The following is an 18,305-nucleotide window of genomic DNA, read 5'->3' on the forward strand; positions in this document are numbered from 1 at the left end:
GGACAGACTACGGAAGCAAATAAGAAAAGTGGTGGAAAGAAGCAGTATGTTATCCAGGTCTCACAGGACAGCCAAAACCTGCAGAGAGCCAGGACTGCAGGTGACATTCGGAAGAAAACTCATCAGGTTCCGAAAGCTGCGCTCAACCTCCCCAACAGAGCAGGAGACCGCCAGACCTCCAGCCCATCCTTCCCAACGTCTGCTCGGTCTTGCAGGGCTCCTAGAAAAACTAGAGAGCATTACAACATCCAACTTCAAACCGTCATATCATGACATGGAGGGCTTCAAAGTGAAATATGACTGATCGCAATGGATTTCACATACATTTCTAATGGAACTGTTTGCTTTAAAAATAATAGAAATAAATAAATTGAAAAGAAAAAATCAATCTGGAGTTACTCAGCAAGCAAGGCCAGCCCCAGGCTGAAATTGGGCTTCTAGGGAAAGAAGTGGACTCTGAGCTATGTATGGTATGAAGAGAGAGATGAGACAAAACAACCAAATTCTGCTGTTTGGCATCCTTTCACAGTCAGGGTTACTCTGTCCTCTCCTCTATTCTTTGTAATAAAAGGAAAGGGAAAAAAAAAGAAAGAAAAAAGATGATGAGTTCTGATCAAGCTGAAGAATGAGGGGGACAGGGAGACTGAGCCAAAACAAGCTATTTTCAGGAAGAAACAAAGCCTGGGTAAAGTAAAAGTTACAAAAGATGTGAAAGCGGGTGGCTGAGAATGGGTTGGCCTTCTGCAATCACCAAACACTCTTGAAATGCCTCTTCAAGAAACTGGCCAACGCACTTCAGATCATGGGTAGCGCCTGTCCATCAGGATCTCTTTGGCATGAAGGAAAAGGCAACACATGCATCTTTACACCTCCAGCTTTAGGCTGGGAATGATGGCTTCAAAGGAGACAAGGCAACACACTGCTTTATTATGTCTCATTTTAAACCAGCAGGAGTTGGAACAGGTTTTGATGGAGGTATTTGGATAAAATTCTGTATAACAGAGACATTGTACAGAACTACCTACTGGGTTAAACACAGCCGAGTTTGGATGGAGAAAAGTGCCCCCACACTCACTTGGAAACCCATCTAGAAACAAGTGCGAATCCTTGGTATTGCAGGTGTCTTAATTCAGGGGAATAACGATTGAATTATCTGGAAATGTTGCTATTCATTATTTTCTAACACCTCTAGCTTAAAACCTAGCAAACATTTAGCAGCCTGACCTTTGGGATGAATGTAAAAGCAGTGCTACAGCACCAAAACAAAGTATTTTCCTGTTTTTTTAAAGTCAATAGGACCTGTATTATTTGAAGAATGGTAGCCTAAGGGAATCTGCTTCACTGCAGAACTGTTTAGGCAGCTGCCATTAGTTTAAAAGCCCATTTTTGTTTAATGACTGCAGTTTCACATTCTCCCAGTGCCATGCATCATAACTGTCATCCCTAAACCTTAGATTTATGAAAGCATCCAGCAAGCATCACTGTACTCAGGGGTCGGCTGACATTCCAATTATTAAACCACTTCTTGCAGGTTTTGACTTGCCTTTAGGCATGATAAACCCTGGATTCTCCCTGGGTGCTGTCATGGAGGTGGATGCTGCTCTGCTCCCCCGGGGTGCCTGGAACTCCAGGCAGAGTCATGGTCACCCCGGCCCCGGGCATCTCACAGAGCACGGGAGGCTGAAGGGAGAAGGTTGCTTGAGATGCAATGAGAAATAAAAATCAAAGTTTTATATTCACTTAGCTAGAAATAGACAGAACGACTCCCTTCCCATCACGGGAAGGGATGGAAAGCATGGTAAAGGCCCACCATCCTACTAGGTCACACTTTATTCGGGGTGCAGAGAAAGCATGTGGCTGGAGGGGAATGCAACCGCAGGGCTGGTAGATGTCTGGAAACAACCAGGGAACCAGCTGGCCTCGAAAACTGAACCCCTTTCCTTAGAGACCCAGCCTACAATCTTTAAAAGCCCACTGATTCAAGAGGACAATCTGAAGTCATTTCCCAGGTACTCTACAAAATTCAACATTTAGTGCCTTCCTGCTTTGAAACGTCTTTTGTATATGCTATCATCTCTCAATCCTCAATTCACTCACCATTTTGCAGGTAAATTCATCTCCCACTATATTTATAGTGGTGAACGGGGACCATTCAATGCTCTTACCTGACTATTAAAGTGAGGAGCAGAGTTTGTCAAATACATTTGGTCTAACTTAAAACAAAAAACCCAACCAAAACCTAAGCAAAACCAACGGAAACAGCTCTTTTTTTCAGATTCAAAACACTTAGGAAGCATATGCAAACTCAGGGAAGGTACTCCTAGTATATTCTGAAACCAATCTGCTCAGGGTTTTGAATCCTGAAGTTTCTATTTTCATACTCTTATATTAACATATCTATTGTGCTCCTTGTAACAGCATTAAAATATTTAATCACCATTCAGAGAAAAGGTATTTTAACCTAGAAAAAGACTTAAAACCAAACTGCCTTAATGATTCCAGTATAAATGATCAAAACTAGATAATTAACTATTCTGACATATAGGTAGTAACAGTACATAACAAACAATGAAACATGATACACACCCATAATGATACATGCCTTAATACTGACGTGCCACGAATAATCTATTGATAGTAAATCCCTTAAATGAAATTTCTCCCACAAATTAAAAAAATTAAAATTTTTCCTAAATGACTTTTTTCTGGTATTTTATAGAAGAATACGTCAAATTATATTTCCCCTGAAATTCATTAAAGACCGATTTTTTTTCTGAAATGAAAATTCTGTATTTCAATCCACTTCAGTTTTACTGTAGCAGATTCACTGCATTTTGTGACCACACTCCATTTGCTGATGAAATCAAAATTGAGACAATTAATTCTCAGGCTTTAGGGTATAAGGCAGCTAGCCAGTGAGCACCTAGCAAAGAAAATCTCTCCCACCCCTTCTGCACCAAAGCAGGAACAGAGATACCAGCTGGGATCTACAGCCCAGTCCTCTTCCAGCTCCCCAATCCTGTCTACATGAGAAGAGAGGAGCGGAAGAGAGGAGATCAGCTGGAAGGGACCTGCAATGATCATCTAGTTCAACTGCGGATCCTGATTCTTCATCCAGAAAACAGCAACCAGGGTCTGATGGCCACATCTGCTTCCCCAGCGATGCGGGGCAGCTCTCTGGAAGGGAGCAATCTGGATTTTGATTGCTAAGAGACAAGATTTTCTGGTTACTCAAGGGCAGTATTTATAAATACTGAATGCTTAGGGAGAAGGAAAGAAAACTGTCTAGCTTAGCTCAGACCCTCTTTGCTCACACAAAAACCAGCTTGCACCCCACCAACCTCACTGACGCTACACTAAAGCTTCACCAGAACGCTGTGCAGGAGGAGGGAGATGCCTGGACCTGACAGCCAATGTAGATGCAACACTTGGTGGTGTCAGAGGGAAAAAGAAGCCCCAAAAAACCCCAAACCAACCCCTACAAAAAAAACCATTAACAAAGCAATGGAGCCCAAGCCCCTGGCCACAGCAGAAATGCTGCAACAAGGCTGCAGCAAAATGCTCATTAGACCTGTAAGTCTGCATGTCATTAGCTAGTGAAATGGTTAACTTTGCTACCAAAATACTTAAATACAGCTAAAATACATGTTAAACATACAAAGGGGTATAATGAAAAGGGGGTGTTGTTCTTTTTAAAGAGACAAACACATTAGATAGGTCAAAACCCTCAAAATAAGTTGGAGTTTTCAGCCTTCACTTCAAAAAAACCTTTAATTAACATTCAGAAAATTTTCCCTTCCTTCAAGCTTGGCTATTCTGAAACACAGCGTGCATCCCACATCAAAATTATTCACATATTTTATTATGGCACAATTGACAATTTATGTTCCTCTACCCTAAATGGCATAATGAAGATCAGACTTCACCAGCTGATTCCCATACCCAACTCAACAGCTCATGGCTAGCGGGGAACGGGACTGAAAGCCTTTGCAAGAAGCCAGTTGCGGTGCTGCACTGGCAAACCTACGGCATCTTCTCACCCCTTCCAATGGATGTGCTGTGCTGCCCATGCCAAACTGTGGAGCATCCAGCCACTACCACTGGCTTTTTTTCTGTGTAAGGTAGAAATCAAGTAGTTATTGAAAGTTATTCTGCATTCCTGATAATTAATGAGAAAGCTGTAAAAATACCCATTGTTGAATGTCTACTTCATTTCAAATGAAGGCTTGAAGGGGATGGAAACACTCACTCACATTTTTTTGCAGGCTTTTTTGCAGGCCCCAGGCTGAGGGCCCCTGTGTCTCCACATGTGTTCATACTCACACAACTGGGGATCACTCTTGAGACAGCCACGGCTGCTCACGGTAGTGTTCCCGCCAGGATCCTGGTGCCTTTGGGTGCCATGAGCCAATTAGAGCAATTAAGCAGCTCACCAGCCCAGCCCCCCTGGGATGCAGAGCCCAGGAGGATGCCCACAGGCAGGTCCACCACCGCTCCCCTTCTGTCAACCATCGCCTCTTCTTCCAAACACCGACAAAGGCCAGAAAGATGGCCAGAAACTCCCCAAAGGAGACAGTGCTGCATCCCCTGCTCTGAAGCAGCCCCACCATCCTGGCAAATCCTGGAGGTGGGAAGTCTGGGGGTGACCTGCCCACCCATGGGTGATGTCCTTCCTACTATGCTCCCCAGAAAGGGGGCTGCATCCAAACCACCATGATCCCTGACCATGCTTTTTTTTCCTCCCCCTCTGGAAACACAACGGCTGGCGGTCAATCCAACCCACAGGCATCCAGCCAGACAGACATCCTGTCCATAGATAGCTCTGACTGCACCCCTCAGCCAACCTCAACCCCAGGACGTATGTTTATTTTTGCTTTATCAGGGCACCAAGCTGCTGCAGGGTGATAAGCAGGAGAGGAGCGAGGAAAGGATCCACACCAAATTACTGCAGTTTTTTTTAACTGAGAGGGGCTGGGCCTGATCCAAAAGCCAGCAAGGTGGAGGGACGCAAGTGCTGGTATAATGTCCCACAGGAGGTCTCATTTCCTTGAATTAGATGAGCCCACAAGGGCTCAGATGGATGAAATCCACTGCATCCCCTCGGTGGCTGCCCAGGTAGCTCCACCGAGCATCCCCAGACCTGCTCACCCTCTTACACCAAAGCACCCCGCTTACACCAAAGCTTCTCCTAGCAAGTACCAAGTCCCTGACCATAAGCCAAGGCACCCTCTTATTTTATTCCAAGCCTGGCCAACATGAGGGAGGTCACACAAAAATTAAAAATTTAATGACTCTCTGTAGAGGGAAGGGGGGAGGAAAGTGTTGAGCTCATGACTAATCTTTGCAGCTCTTGCTATGGACGGGATTTGTACAGCCCTGTTGATTTTTTATAAAAATAGTAAATCGTATTACGCCCATGCTGCAAGACCAAAGATTCACAATGATACCTTAATACAGCTTAAATAAAAATAGCACTACCTGAGTCAATCTGAGGATGATAATGCTTTGTAATCCCACACTATTAGAGGATGAACAGTTGTATAGCAGTGAATCAACATGAGATACTTGCATTAGGAGACACTCCTTTTTCATGCTATATAGCAGCATCTATACAAAATGTAGAAGGCAGGCGGTGTTTGTAGGAGGCACAGTACACGACGGGGAAAACAGTGCTATTATAGGATAATACAAACCCGGCACCCCACTATCTTCCAGCTTAGAAATCTTGGCTAATACATTTTTTAAAGCAAAGCCTGCTTTTAAATTTTCCCCATCACAGTAAAGAATTGATGAAAACGTTTGAATTTTAGGAGCTCTCAAAAAAGCAGGCAACCCCGAAGCCTTGTGCAACCAGGCAGAAGATTCATTCATAAAAACAAACACAGATGAACAGCAGTGTTGCCCATTCATTCTGATTATTTTCTTAATATCCTTGAATGAGCGAACAGAGTATATGGAAAGCAAACGCACAATACAACACAGGAATGCCTCATTAGTGAAAATAATGAAACCTTTTTATATTAAAAATATAGACAACAGACTCAAATACCTATTTTTAAAGGCGGTAGGGAGGAAAAACGCAAGCTTTGATTAGTGACACATTAAACCATAATAAATTATTCTTAATTATTTCGTTATGTAAGCCACTCACACGAGGTACTTCATTTGCTATTGTGCTCCACATTTGTTCTTTTTTAAGACACATTTTCCAATTAATTGCACTTTTTTTTCCCCCCACTGCGGTATAGTCGTATGTATGGCAAACACCTGGCCCTCGCAGCTTCCTCCAGAGGGTTTTAGCAGACTGTGGGGAAAGCTAACAGGAAAAAGTAACAACGCCGAAAGGTCTCCCTTTCCCCAACAGGACTTGAATTCTCAAACCAGGGAGTTTTCCAAGGCTGTAGCACAGAGGATGCCCAGGGAAAGGGGAAAACAGCCTCAAAATTCCCCCTTGTCTTGCCTGCTCCCTCCTCCTCCTCCTCGGTGCTCAGCCCAGCTCTGCTGCTGGTTTTTCCTCGCCGCAGAGCCCAGATGCTCACAGGGAGGGTAACCCTGCAGGACCCTGGAGATGGGGACACGGGTGGGCTGCGGGGAAGGCAGGGAGGTGCTGGCAGGGACAGCAGAGGAGAAGCCGTGCAGGTAGGCACCAGGGCTCAGGGATGAGGACATCCCAGTGAGGGGGGATGTCCTAGCGATGGAGAAGGTCCCAGAGCCAGGCCATGGGGAGGTGCCCACGGCCCCACTCTACATACAGGAGTATTTCCAAAAACACCCCAGCACCACCGGCAAGAACATCCACCAATTTCAATGCCGAGCCACGGGTGGTCCCGAGGCATCTCCAGGAGCCCAACCCTCCAGTACGCCATGTGACCTCCCATTCAAGGGGAGCCACCTTCCCTCAAAAACAGATTGCACAGGTTTCAGCTCAGCTTGCAGTTTAAAAACAAAATGTTTCTCAAAGACAGTTTGGTAGGACAGATCTGTCAGTCTCTGTCTGCCAAAAGTTTCACTTCAAAACTCAAGTCCTGGATGTTGTGGCGATGCACAGCAGTGCTGCACTGGAGGAGCAAGGAGCCCCATTTCAGCTGCAGAGCCTCACGCTTGTGCAAGCAACAGGCAGTCTCTTCTGTTGTTCAGGCCATTTCATGCCCTATCCTCTGCCTCCCTTGGCCGCAGCTGCTCACGCACTCCTCCAAAACAGCACACAGCTATGGTGATGCCACTGCTGCAGCCCCACCGCATCAAACCTGGGACCGAGATGGCCCTCATGCCCACATCACACCTCCAACCTCCTGGCACAAGTGCCCCAGCAGCACCCCAAAACACTCCTGGCACAAGCGCCCCAGCAGCACCCCAAAACACGCCGAGGCATGAGAGACCCCAGCACAGGTGCCGATTCAGCTGTCCTGCCCTGGGCGGCCCCAACGCTGATGTGTCTCCCATCGTGTGTCTGGCTCCCCGGTCTCCGCTGCTCAGAGCTGCTTATAAGCTTACAGGCAGAAACACAGGTAAGCAGCTTGCCCCGTCAGAGCCCGCAGTACCCCGTCAGGAGAGCACCCAAGTGCCTGTTCCCTTCTTCCCCAGCCAGCACCCTCACCTCTAGGTGTGCTCAGCTGGGGTAAAATTTGAGCTACTTTCAGGCACTTTCATATATATATTTTGTTTTCATGATGCTACACTTTGCTCTGAAGCCACTCATGTGCCACTGGCCACACATTACATTTTGGTAAATGCCCAGCTGGCTCAGCACCGGTCTGCCTTCACGTGTATCTCTTACTGTATGCTTAATATGAACCGACACAGCCAGACTACTGTAAGGCTCCATACAGAAACTGTTACACCCTGGAGATGTACCTTCATACTGTACAGATCATCTAAATTCCCAAACTGGAATAAAGGACACACCTGAATTTGAAAAGGCAAGAAGGAATACAGACCATTAAAGCAGCAAAAATGTGATGTATAAACACCCGACACCTCTACACTCTGTTTGCAAAAGTGCATTGGGACCCCAGGTTTCCCCGAAAGACCACAGGATCTTCATGCTTTTGAAAGTACTACCTAAAGGGACTACCCAGGAGAAAGAAACATTAACTCTGGCAAGCACAGTCTGGAGTATTAACAAGGTTTTTTTTACTTACAACCTATTCAGGTGTTACCTGAAACAACAAGAAAAGAAAATCCAATTGTAAGTACAACCTAAACTTACAGTTTAAAATTGCCTGGCCTTTACACACATTGCATTACAGTCACCAGCCCTATACTCCCCTCTGCCCTCAGGAAAAGAACTTGATTCATCTTTCAACATCTCAAAAAGATCAACTGATGATTTAGGTCCCAATACAGCAATTATCAGGACAAACAGCATGCAGGTTTATAATACAGATCCAATCGTAGCTGCGGGGCTGGGGGAGAGGAGGGGTTCATAAGCTATTACTCACAAGAGCATTTTGGCAAAAGGCACACAGGATTCATAATTTGGCCTTATAAGACTCATGGTTTACGGACATAAGTGTTAGTCAGAAGAACCATCTGGGGTTAAATTAGTTCCCCTTATACAGAAAACATGAATAACAGTTTATTAAGTAGGGGACATTTTGATGGATGAAAGATGTAATTGGTGACAAATACATTTAAGAGGCATTAAGTAAGACCCTTATAAATGTTTAATAAGCATCTTCTGGCCAAAATGAACACATATTTAAGGTGGACACAAGCACAGTACAACACACCAAACCCCAGCATCCTCCCCTGCCCCAACAAGAAACAAGTGCAAACAGCTACATTTCAGCTGTATGGACACTTCAAATCAACCTGGGACCATCTGTATCAAAAGGCACCTTATCTATGGTAAGTACATTGATTTGGAAGATGGAGAAATCCATTAGAGGTTTGGGACATTCCACTGTAGTTCATTAGTCAGTCTGAACACACAAGAGCTCTAATAGCTTGTATCCTGTGCACTAGGGAAATGCAACTAAAGAGTAAATTTCCTGAGCAATTAATGGGTAATGGTATAATTTGGTTAATCTCATTGGAAAAGAATCTAGAATTGAAAGAGCAAACAGGGTACGTATTTCTCTAACAAACAGCAAAGGGTGCTACAGAGCAGAGTCCTGGCTGGCACTCGCTGGAAGAGATCGGCTCCACCAGAGGAGAAGAAATTGCACTGATTTACATCAGCGTAAGAGGTGACTCTCCGGCTGCAACACCACAACATCGGCATTTCTTAGCAATCTCATTCTCCTGCAGCTCTTTACTGATTTAATGTTTCACTTACTTACAAATAAGGACTTAATGAAGTGCATACAAATAAAATACATGGAAGTCTTGGGTGCAGGCAGGACAAAAATCAGTCACATGCAGCAGAGATTAGCACGAGTTATGCAGGTCATTTAACCCTCTGGAAGCTGCGTTCCTTTAGATTAACGCAGACAGTCAGAACAGAAGGAAAAAAAACCCTAAGGTTACTCTAACACAGAAAACACTTTGTCCCACTGGACAGTGTAGGCTTTTAGGAAAAAATACAGCACAATTTGTACAGATTTTCACTGAAGTAAAATATTTTTAAAAATATAACATTTATTTCACTAATCAAATCTCAGAATATTCATTCTGGTGCAAAGGTAAAGCTGACCATCTTGATGCCAAAGCCCTACTCAAAGATTAGCCCTGCCAGCTCTAAAATTAAAGCGTGCCACAAGCTCAGCAAACACAAACTTCTGCACCCAATGCAGAACAAAACCCAACACTTGTATTTTCCATTACTAATTTAATTTTTCTACTACTAATTTGAAGAGTGCCTTGAAAGGAGCAGGCTCTGGAAAGTACTCACCACCTATCTTGGAACCTCTTCAGAGAAAGTCCGCAGGGCTTGATTGCCTGGAGGAGAAGACACAAACCAAACATGCTTTACATTATGGCTTTCTTCTAAGTGACAACCTTCCCACTTTTTGGCCTCCCCTGTAAAAACCAATTTTCCCAGATGAAAAAGAAATCAGAATTAGTCTAAACATGCAAAAACTCTGCTCCAGTTCTTGCCCTACACTGAGAAACAACTTTGTTGCCTGCATTTGCATTTTATTATTTGTACTGAAATAGAAAACAGCTCCCATGTTGAAAAAAGCACAGATTTCTCTCAAATTTGGACAGCAAATTCTTCTGGCATTCAAAAATGTGCTGAAACCACCGTTCCTACTTTAAATCTTTTTTGTAAAACTCATCTTTCAAAATAAGCAAGTATCATGTTCAGATTCAGAAGGTTTGCTTATACCTCAAAATATTACTATGCCAAGATCTAAAAACAGGAGGAAAAGAAATGAAATATGAGGGAGCCAGTTTCAAGTTTTCTGGAGCCATTAAGCATTGCTCTGAAAGGTTAGAAATCACTTCTCTTGCCATTGAGCATGCTTCTCGAGAAAGCAGAGTATAATAATTTGCATCCCTTCAGCGTCTGCCAGCTGTGAATCCTGAGGGTTCGTCAGCACTTAAGGAGTCACAGAGGAGAGCACCAGGAGCCAGCTCACCTGCTCCTGTGATTCCTAATCTCTCAAAATCTGTGGATTAGAACATCAAAAACAAGTGACTCGCTCCTATTCCCACCCTCCCACAGAGCCTGCCATGATGTCCCCCACCGCTGAGGCCAGGCATGGCTGGGAAGCATTCATCTCCTCCAGCCCAACATTTCCAGCCCCACCACACCAACTTCTTTCCTGCCAGACCCTTGTCTGACCCAGTAACCCCCCAACTTCTGCAAACAAAATCCCACCGGGTTTGGGACCGCATCCCCAGGTGCCTCCAGCCCACGCCTCACACACGCATTTGGTCTGCCCAACGCAAAACCCCAGCCACAGAGATCCCAGACATTACCAAAGCCTCCCAGCAGTCTCCTTCAACACTTCATGATCCCTACAGGTAGGAGTTTCCTCCTTTCGTGATACCATTCATACTCATTACCGCTTGCCCTAACCCCACCAGACGTGGGGCAGAGGTTTCATATTTCTCCCCTCACAGCAGTCTTCTAGACACTGCAAACCCGTCGTGCCAATCCTTCGCTTTCTCTCCAGACCAAACATCCCACTCCTTCCCATCTTTCCTTTTGGGTCCTGTTCTTCAGATCCCTGCTAGCCTCTCTCATTTTCTCCATGTCTTCCCCCAGATGCAGTGCCCCACGCTGGCTCCAGTACTCCAGCGATGCCAAAGCACCAGGAGACACAACACAGGACACAGCAAGTGCATCCTCCTGTTTATGGAAGACCGTGTCTGCTGCTGTTGGGGCAGGATGACTCCGGCAAAGCGCTGTGTGACCCACCATGAACCCAAGACATTTTTCAGCGGAGCCCCTCCAACCACCCCTGGATAGTCTGTACAGCCAACTCACTCACCAGGGATAACTGCAAGCCCACGTTAATCCCTTCGGGTGTGAATGATGGACCCTCCAAGTTAATTTTCTGGGTTTGTCCAAAGCTATTTGAAAATCTAATCCCTCCTCCCAAGTGCCTGTAACCTCCTCTAGTTTGGTGCTACCTGTTGAGTCTGAACCAGTATTTTATCAAATGCATCAATTACAACGACCCAAGCCACAGGGTCCACCTCTGGAAATCCCTACCCAATACTTCTTCTGAGCTTGACAACATACTGGAGCTAAGCCTGGAGCATGGTTAGCACACCTATGTTGCACCATCCATAAAGCAAAAGTCTCACCAAAATTTCTTTTCCCTAGCTTCCTTCTGAGAATATCAAAACAGTGCCAAAAACCTAACTAGCATTGAAGTACATCGTATCATCTGCTCGTCTTCTATCCACAAGACATGTTACCCTGCTGTAGAAGGAAATGAGGATATCTGACATGATTTGTTCCAGACTAATCCATGCTGACTGATACTCATAAGCACCCAGAAGATGCCTAGGTGGGAAACAATTTATTAACTTTGAGGAAAATACTGTAATAAAGTCAGGCTAACTGTACTGCAATTCCATCTCCTCCTTTTTAAAAAATTTAGCACTACATTTTTTGCTTTTTCATTGTTATGGAAACCTCACAAATTCTCTGCAGGTTTTCAGAAATAATCACCCAGAAGAAATTGAAAAGAACTGAAGTCAAGCAGCTAGCTGAAATCCAGCTCCTTCTACAAATCGTGAGAACAAGATAAGTGTCATGGAGGTGAGGTCAGGGCATCCCACCCTGCTGTGGAGTCACCAGCCACCCCCTGCAGATGCCCTCTCCCCTGATTGCTGGTGGTGCCGGTTGACCGGCTTTTACTGAAGACCAACCTTGCCACACGCGTCCTCCCAGCACCTGGGGGATTGTTTTAAACAAACCCTTCCCTAAGGCCCAGAGAACCTGGAAGAAAAAAATAAAGAAAAAGAGAAAAACCCTTAAGTGAGTGCTCCCTAAATGATTCTTTTCCTATTTTATCCTGGTATCTTCCCTCATCAGTGCAGATGTTAACTACTTCAGTCTTCTGCTCACGGAAAGGAAGATCGAAGCCTCCATGAAATTTTCTATTACTCTTGAGATCCCCCAGCAGGCACTCACAAATGTTGCAACCTGGCAGCAATACAAGCATTTAAACAAGTCATTTTAGCTTCAATGTCTTTTTAGGAAGAAAACCTAGTATCCTCATTTTATACAGGGATGGATGTTATCTCTCCAAGCTGCCAACCCAATGAAACCCAATGGAAAGGCAAGGTAAGGACTGAACCCGGTCAATGGCAAAATAGGAAACACAACCCAGAAGCTCTTCTGATTTCTCTTCTGTGTTGCTGGTACAAAATTATTGTGCCTTCCCCATTCAACAAACCTTACAGAATAGTGCAAGATTATTTGGCCATGTTTATACGTTCAAAATAAATGGCATTTCCCAGTCCTTGGCTACATTCTGGCATCCCAAAAGACTTTTGGAAAAAAAAATGGCTACTTAAATTCTTACAATCATACAAAACCTTTGCTCCAACCTGACAGAGTAGACAGTAAGCAGACAGCACACGTTAATTTCTACGTTAATGGCACATGAAGTATTTAGATCCACTGCCAATTAAAAGTAAGGTATAATTGAATTAGCAGAAGAAACTTATGGCAGAAATTAAATTACAAAGCAGAACTAAAGAAAGAGATGTCAGTAACTTTTGGAGGCTGGGCAGGAAGAGGCGAGTACATCAATCTACTATCTTCAGAGCTGCTAGCAAAAAAGCTTAAGGACGAGGCTGCTCCAAAGAATCATCTGTAAAGATCCTCCTTATAAAAACAGCTTCATTGATGGACGGGAGAAACCAAGGTGACAAACAGTTTTTTTCAGACCATGCTTTGACCTACCTGGCAGGGGTAAAACTCCCTCCCGATGGTCACACATCACCCACCCCTGCCTCCCCCACGGGCACTGCAGCTCTGCCATCTCCTGCATCCTCAGACCTGCCTTACTTGCAGCAAAACTGTTGCAACCACCTTTATTTTTCTTTTGTCTTGTTTTCCAAAGTGATTTTAACCCCATTCCTTTGCTTTAAGTCATAGACATTCTATATTAAGTAGATTACTTTCTATGTGATGGAGAAGCCTCAAGTGTTATGGACACTATTCTTCCTTTAATGGCCACTACTTTACCCTGCCCTGTTCTAGCCTCCATTTGTTCCCCTTTGGCTGATACCATCCTTGATCAATCTCGATGCTGATTACCAATAAGGCCCTCCCACACCTCCAAGGTTCAGCTTTCATAAATGCATTAAGACAAATCAATACTGTTATTAACATTGCTACGTTTGTGAATGGTGTGACCTGCCTGCAAACACCACATGCAGCAGTGGAGATAACTCCCAGCACTACATGAAGTCTCTGCTCTCCCTTATTTGCAATTTCTTTTTCAACTAGACTCTGCTATTTTATAAAAATGTGTTGTGGGTTTTTTTTCTTTTTTTTCTTGCAAATGCAAACTGGTGAGGGCTTGTAGGACATACAATTTTGCAGTCCCCTTTACATGTGGGTACCAACAGTCCATGGACAGCCAAGAAACTAATTGTCCTGTCACTTGCTATGCTGTTGGACTAGATGATTGTTGTAGGTCCCTTCCAACTGAACTACTCTATTCTAATTTTCCTCCAGTGTCCCCCCCTGCCAGCCAGATCATCACCCACTACTGCACCTCATCTTTGGCTGTTGCACTTCTACAAATGCTTCTGGATGCATCCAGACTGCACGTGTAGCCGTGCCAGCACTCGTGCCGGCTGACAAACTGCTCTGGAGTGTGTCCACCCACCCCTTCCTCCACAGCACAGTCTCTTCCCACTCACGTCTCGCCCCCTTCCTCCTCCCCACCTTGCACACCAGGCCTGTAAGCCACCACGCTTGGAGCCCACTCAGCAGCTCTGAGAGGTCGCACCTCAACATATAATTCAACCCACAGTGCAAGGAAACTCCCAGAGGAAGCTGTCTTCCAGGTTGTTTTCTTTAAGGTCCCTACATCCCAGAAGAGGAGTCGGTCAGTTCACCCTGTCCGTCAAGGGACTGTCACTGCCCAAGCTCATTGACAGCCTGCCTAAGTCCCAGGGATCACTTACACCACTCGGCACAGCTCAGAGAGCCCAGATGCCACTGCAGGCTCGTTTCCCTCGGCTCCCAGGCAGGTTTTCTAGCCCATACTGAGCTCCAGGGTGCTACAAGTAGAGATTTAGATGCTGGCTAATGTAAAAGCTAATTCAGGTGTTCTCCTCAATACTCTCCTACGGCTGCAGTGCAGATACACCTCAGGCTGTGTGTCCCCTGAGGGACTGGTACTGCTAAGAGAGAATTCTGTTGTGTCAACAGCATGAACTGCTGCCCCTCCTTTCTCTGCCTTGGATACTGTTTGTGGCACCTCTCCCATTACCATTTCACCTAAGCAATGTGCTCGCAACACCCCCAGAAATGTATTAGAATCCAAACACTGCAATGGGAAACTGATGTACGGAGACCTGCAGCCTCCCCAGGAACATCTCAGGAGGCGTACAGTTAAGTCAGAGATTGAATGTTGCTTCCTCAAGCCCCAGGCCATCAGCTGAGCCACAAGTGCATCAGCTCTGGTAGGAGATACGCCCTATACCTGCTTCCAGCTGCCACCACGACCGTAACAACAGTGAATCTCAACTTGAACGCATCAAACTGGAGGTATGCACCAAGATGGTCACACAGCCCAAAAACTGTCGATGAAAGTTCCCGGCAGTCACCGTAGTGAAGCACCACATCTCACAGGGAAGACTGTAACCAGGCGGCTGCCAGAGCACGAGGAAACACCAAGCACTGACAGTACAGGAAATGGCAACAGAGAGGAGTTCAAAACATTCCTCAGAGGCCATGTTTGCTTACCTGGAGCACCTCCTGCACCTACTGACTGAACAGACTGAACAGGCTCCCAGGCTACTTTGATTTCTCATGCTGTAAAGCAGCCTGCATTTTCAGAAGGTGCCCACCTCCTGCCAGATCTCTGTCTTCAGGCTTTCTCCCTCTGCAGTCTATTTGGACAACTTTCCAACACAAATTTTTGCAACCTGAAGCATGTTGCAGCATCACCAGTACCTACACCTGCTCACGAAGCCACCCTGACACTGCTTGGTGAATTTAACCTGTAACAGTGAGGTGAAATGCAAAGCCAGGTCCACCTCTCAGCAGAGAAGACAGAACAAAGAATGGTGAATATTGTACCATTAAAAACAAAACAAAACAAAACAGGGAGAGTGGGGCTGCTGGGTGTTGCGGGGATGGTGGTGTAATCTCTGCCCTGGCAGAAGGTTGTTCTCCTTCGGTTTCCCTTGGCACCCAGGTCTACCAGGTAAGTCAACAAGTCCTGAGAGCACAACAAGATGTTTACTTGGGTGCTTAAATGTAAACTCTCCAAGTGAGCATGAGACCTACGTCTCTGTCTGGAAGACTGTTTGTGACTTGTACTCCTACCCAAGCAGGAAAGTCACGCCTTAGCTGTGAGATGTCAGAGTTGCGCCCACAGGAGCCACAGAAACCCTACCAAATGAACACATCTATCCCCTTGATTTTTACTGTGGGATTTTAGGAAACGCTCCATGCTGCCCCGCACATCTCCATTGCACATCTGCCGTGCTGGAGCTCTCTTTAAAGCACAGAAAGACCTGGAGTACAATCCAAAAAGCTTGGACCTAAATTAGCAGAAGATTAGGTCTACAGTGAGTAACTGTTGTTCCACATCTCCAAAAACCCCACTCTGAACATCCCCGAAGGTTTATTTATTGAACACAGCTGCAGTGCAGTGGTTAAACCATTGACTGAAGAACAGCCTGAAGCGTGCGGTACAAGAATCTTATCTCTGGCTGATGCTATCGTAACACAAACAGTTATCCCTGCCAGATTCAGGGGAACAACAGGGAAACCAACGGAAACCGAAAGAAACCTGTGCAAAGGAGAAACCTGCACGGCAACAAGACCTATCATGAAATACATCATGGGCTACACCGCCACAGATTCATCTCGGTGGAGGCAGATACAATACCCCTGCCTTCGGCAGAGTTTTGCTCGCTTCAACCCAAAGCTGCAGATTGCATTTCTGCGTTACACATCAGTTTTGGCTCCAGTCCCTCCTGCTAATGGACCCTCTCACAAGCTGGCCGATAACCTTTGGCCACCGAGGACGACCATGCCGTGATGCCCTGCTTCAGAGGGGTGAGGAAGCTGTACAAACATCTCCTCTGCCCAATTCAATGAGTAATTAATATCTGCAGTCCTTAGGCCAGTTTCACACAAGCAAAGCTATTTGGCTTATTAAACACACCCCAAACTTGGGTTCCACAAAAGCAACTAAAAGGAAACCACAACAGGGTAAGGAAGCTTTACTAATTCAAGGGTAAGCAAAGGCTTTTTCAGGACAGCACTAGCGCTAAGACTAGAAGCCAAGTCGGGTAAGTTGATGTTATCATAGAACTGATTGCCAAAGTAAGTTGTATAAGCTCAACATACTGCACTAAGTTCCCCTAGAAGCTGCATGTGCATGAAAGAAGGAAAGGAAGGTATGGAAATTCAAAGACTCTGCTATGACTAAATGCATTACATTTTATTAAATCTAATTTAAAGTGTCAGAACAAGATGAATTAATTTCACTTAAATATTCTTCCCTTGCTGAATTGCAGGGTTCGTTTTGTTGTTTCTTCCCCAAAAAGACTATAGACAAATGCCTGGTCTGACTTGCACAGAAGCAATCAGCCTACAGTTAAAAAGGATACAGGCAGTTGGGGACAGAACAGTGCCAGTTATTTACTCTATTTCCTCTTTTAAACTTTTTCCCAATACAATTAACTAAATTATGTCATTACACATTCATTGTCCAGGAAGTTTCTCTCTTCCCCTTTTTAGCCTCCTTTTCAGTTGCATTTCCCTGCTTCACAGGATGCTCTAAACTAAACATTACATTCAAGTTACACAATAAAGATTTGGGAGGAATGGAGTGAATAAAGAAGGTCATGGGAAGGGAGGTATCTGCTAAAATAAGATTTGCTAAGCAGCTACGCAGGACATAGTGTCATCTGCCTTTTATTAAAGAAGATTGCAAATTTGTATCAGCTAAGATACCAGATGGAGGGACATAACAGAGCAGTAGTTGAAAGAGTTCAAAAACTTTCCAAGGACTGAATGAAGCCTGAATTTATTCAAAAATGAAATTACAGTGATAAATGATGTTATGGCACAGCCAAGGTGCCTCATATAACCTTAACCCTCTCTGCATATTGAGGCTCTTTTACGCTACATAAAACCACACTCCAGCTACAGAATGTGCAGCTGTGTTTAAATTGAGTTTATCAGGAACTAGTGCTCCTGGGCAGACCATTTATTAATTTAAAAAAATTTACACATTCTCATCTTTATAATTATAAGGGGAAAACCACCTTGAAAGCAAAGCAAAAACCAGATGCACCGGTGTCTTGTTAACCTCCAGAGAGCTGGAAAAGCAACATTAAGAGCAAAACTTCCTGCACACATCAATCACGGCTTTAGAGGCTGTAAAACATCAACCTCAGGTGACAAAGATTTTTCCAGGCTGATGGGTCTTCCCCGCTCTGCCGGGACAGGCTGCCACTTCCCCGCAGGCAGCCCTCCCACAGCCCACAGCTTACCTTGGCACGGGCCGTCCCAGCACAACCGGGGATGTGGAGACGGGGTTCAGCCAGCAGCAGGGCTGTCTGAAACACAGCCGGGTGCACCCCTCCTCGGGAGCAGCAGGGACACTCGGGTGACGGCGCTGGAACTCCCCTCCTCTTTGTACTTGGTGGCAGCCACGACCTGCGTGAAGCCAGGCACCTGGAGAAGACTGACAGGC

At 45.2% G+C, this 18,305-nt stretch overlaps 1 protein-coding gene across 4 annotated transcripts in view; it reads right to left on the bottom strand.

Moving 5' to 3' along the window:
• Window positions 1-18,305, bottom strand: part of HPCAL1 (hippocalcin like 1) — a 68,324-nt gene that overhangs the window by 41,586 nt on the left and 8,433 nt on the right. The window contains exons 2-3 of one of the 4 annotated variants that reach the window (XM_072858614.1): window positions 12,274-12,343; window positions 9,836-9,882 (exon numbers count right to left, since the gene is read on the bottom strand). The exons of 1 other annotated variant lie outside the window; for it this stretch is intronic. The gene's annotated coding sequence lies outside the window, so the exon portion shown is untranslated. Of the gene's footprint in view, window positions 1-9,835; window positions 9,883-12,273; window positions 12,344-18,102; window positions 18,297-18,305 lie in introns of all 4 variants that reach the window. 2 more of the 4 variants (XM_072858615.1, XM_072858613.1) reach the window with 2 other exon arrangements.

This window comes from Ciconia boyciana, chromosome 3, assembly GCF_034638445.1.
Source record: "Ciconia boyciana chromosome 3, ASM3463844v1, whole genome shotgun sequence".
In the NCBI taxonomy this organism is placed as follows: Eukaryota; Metazoa; Chordata; class Aves; order Ciconiiformes; family Ciconiidae; genus Ciconia; species Ciconia boyciana.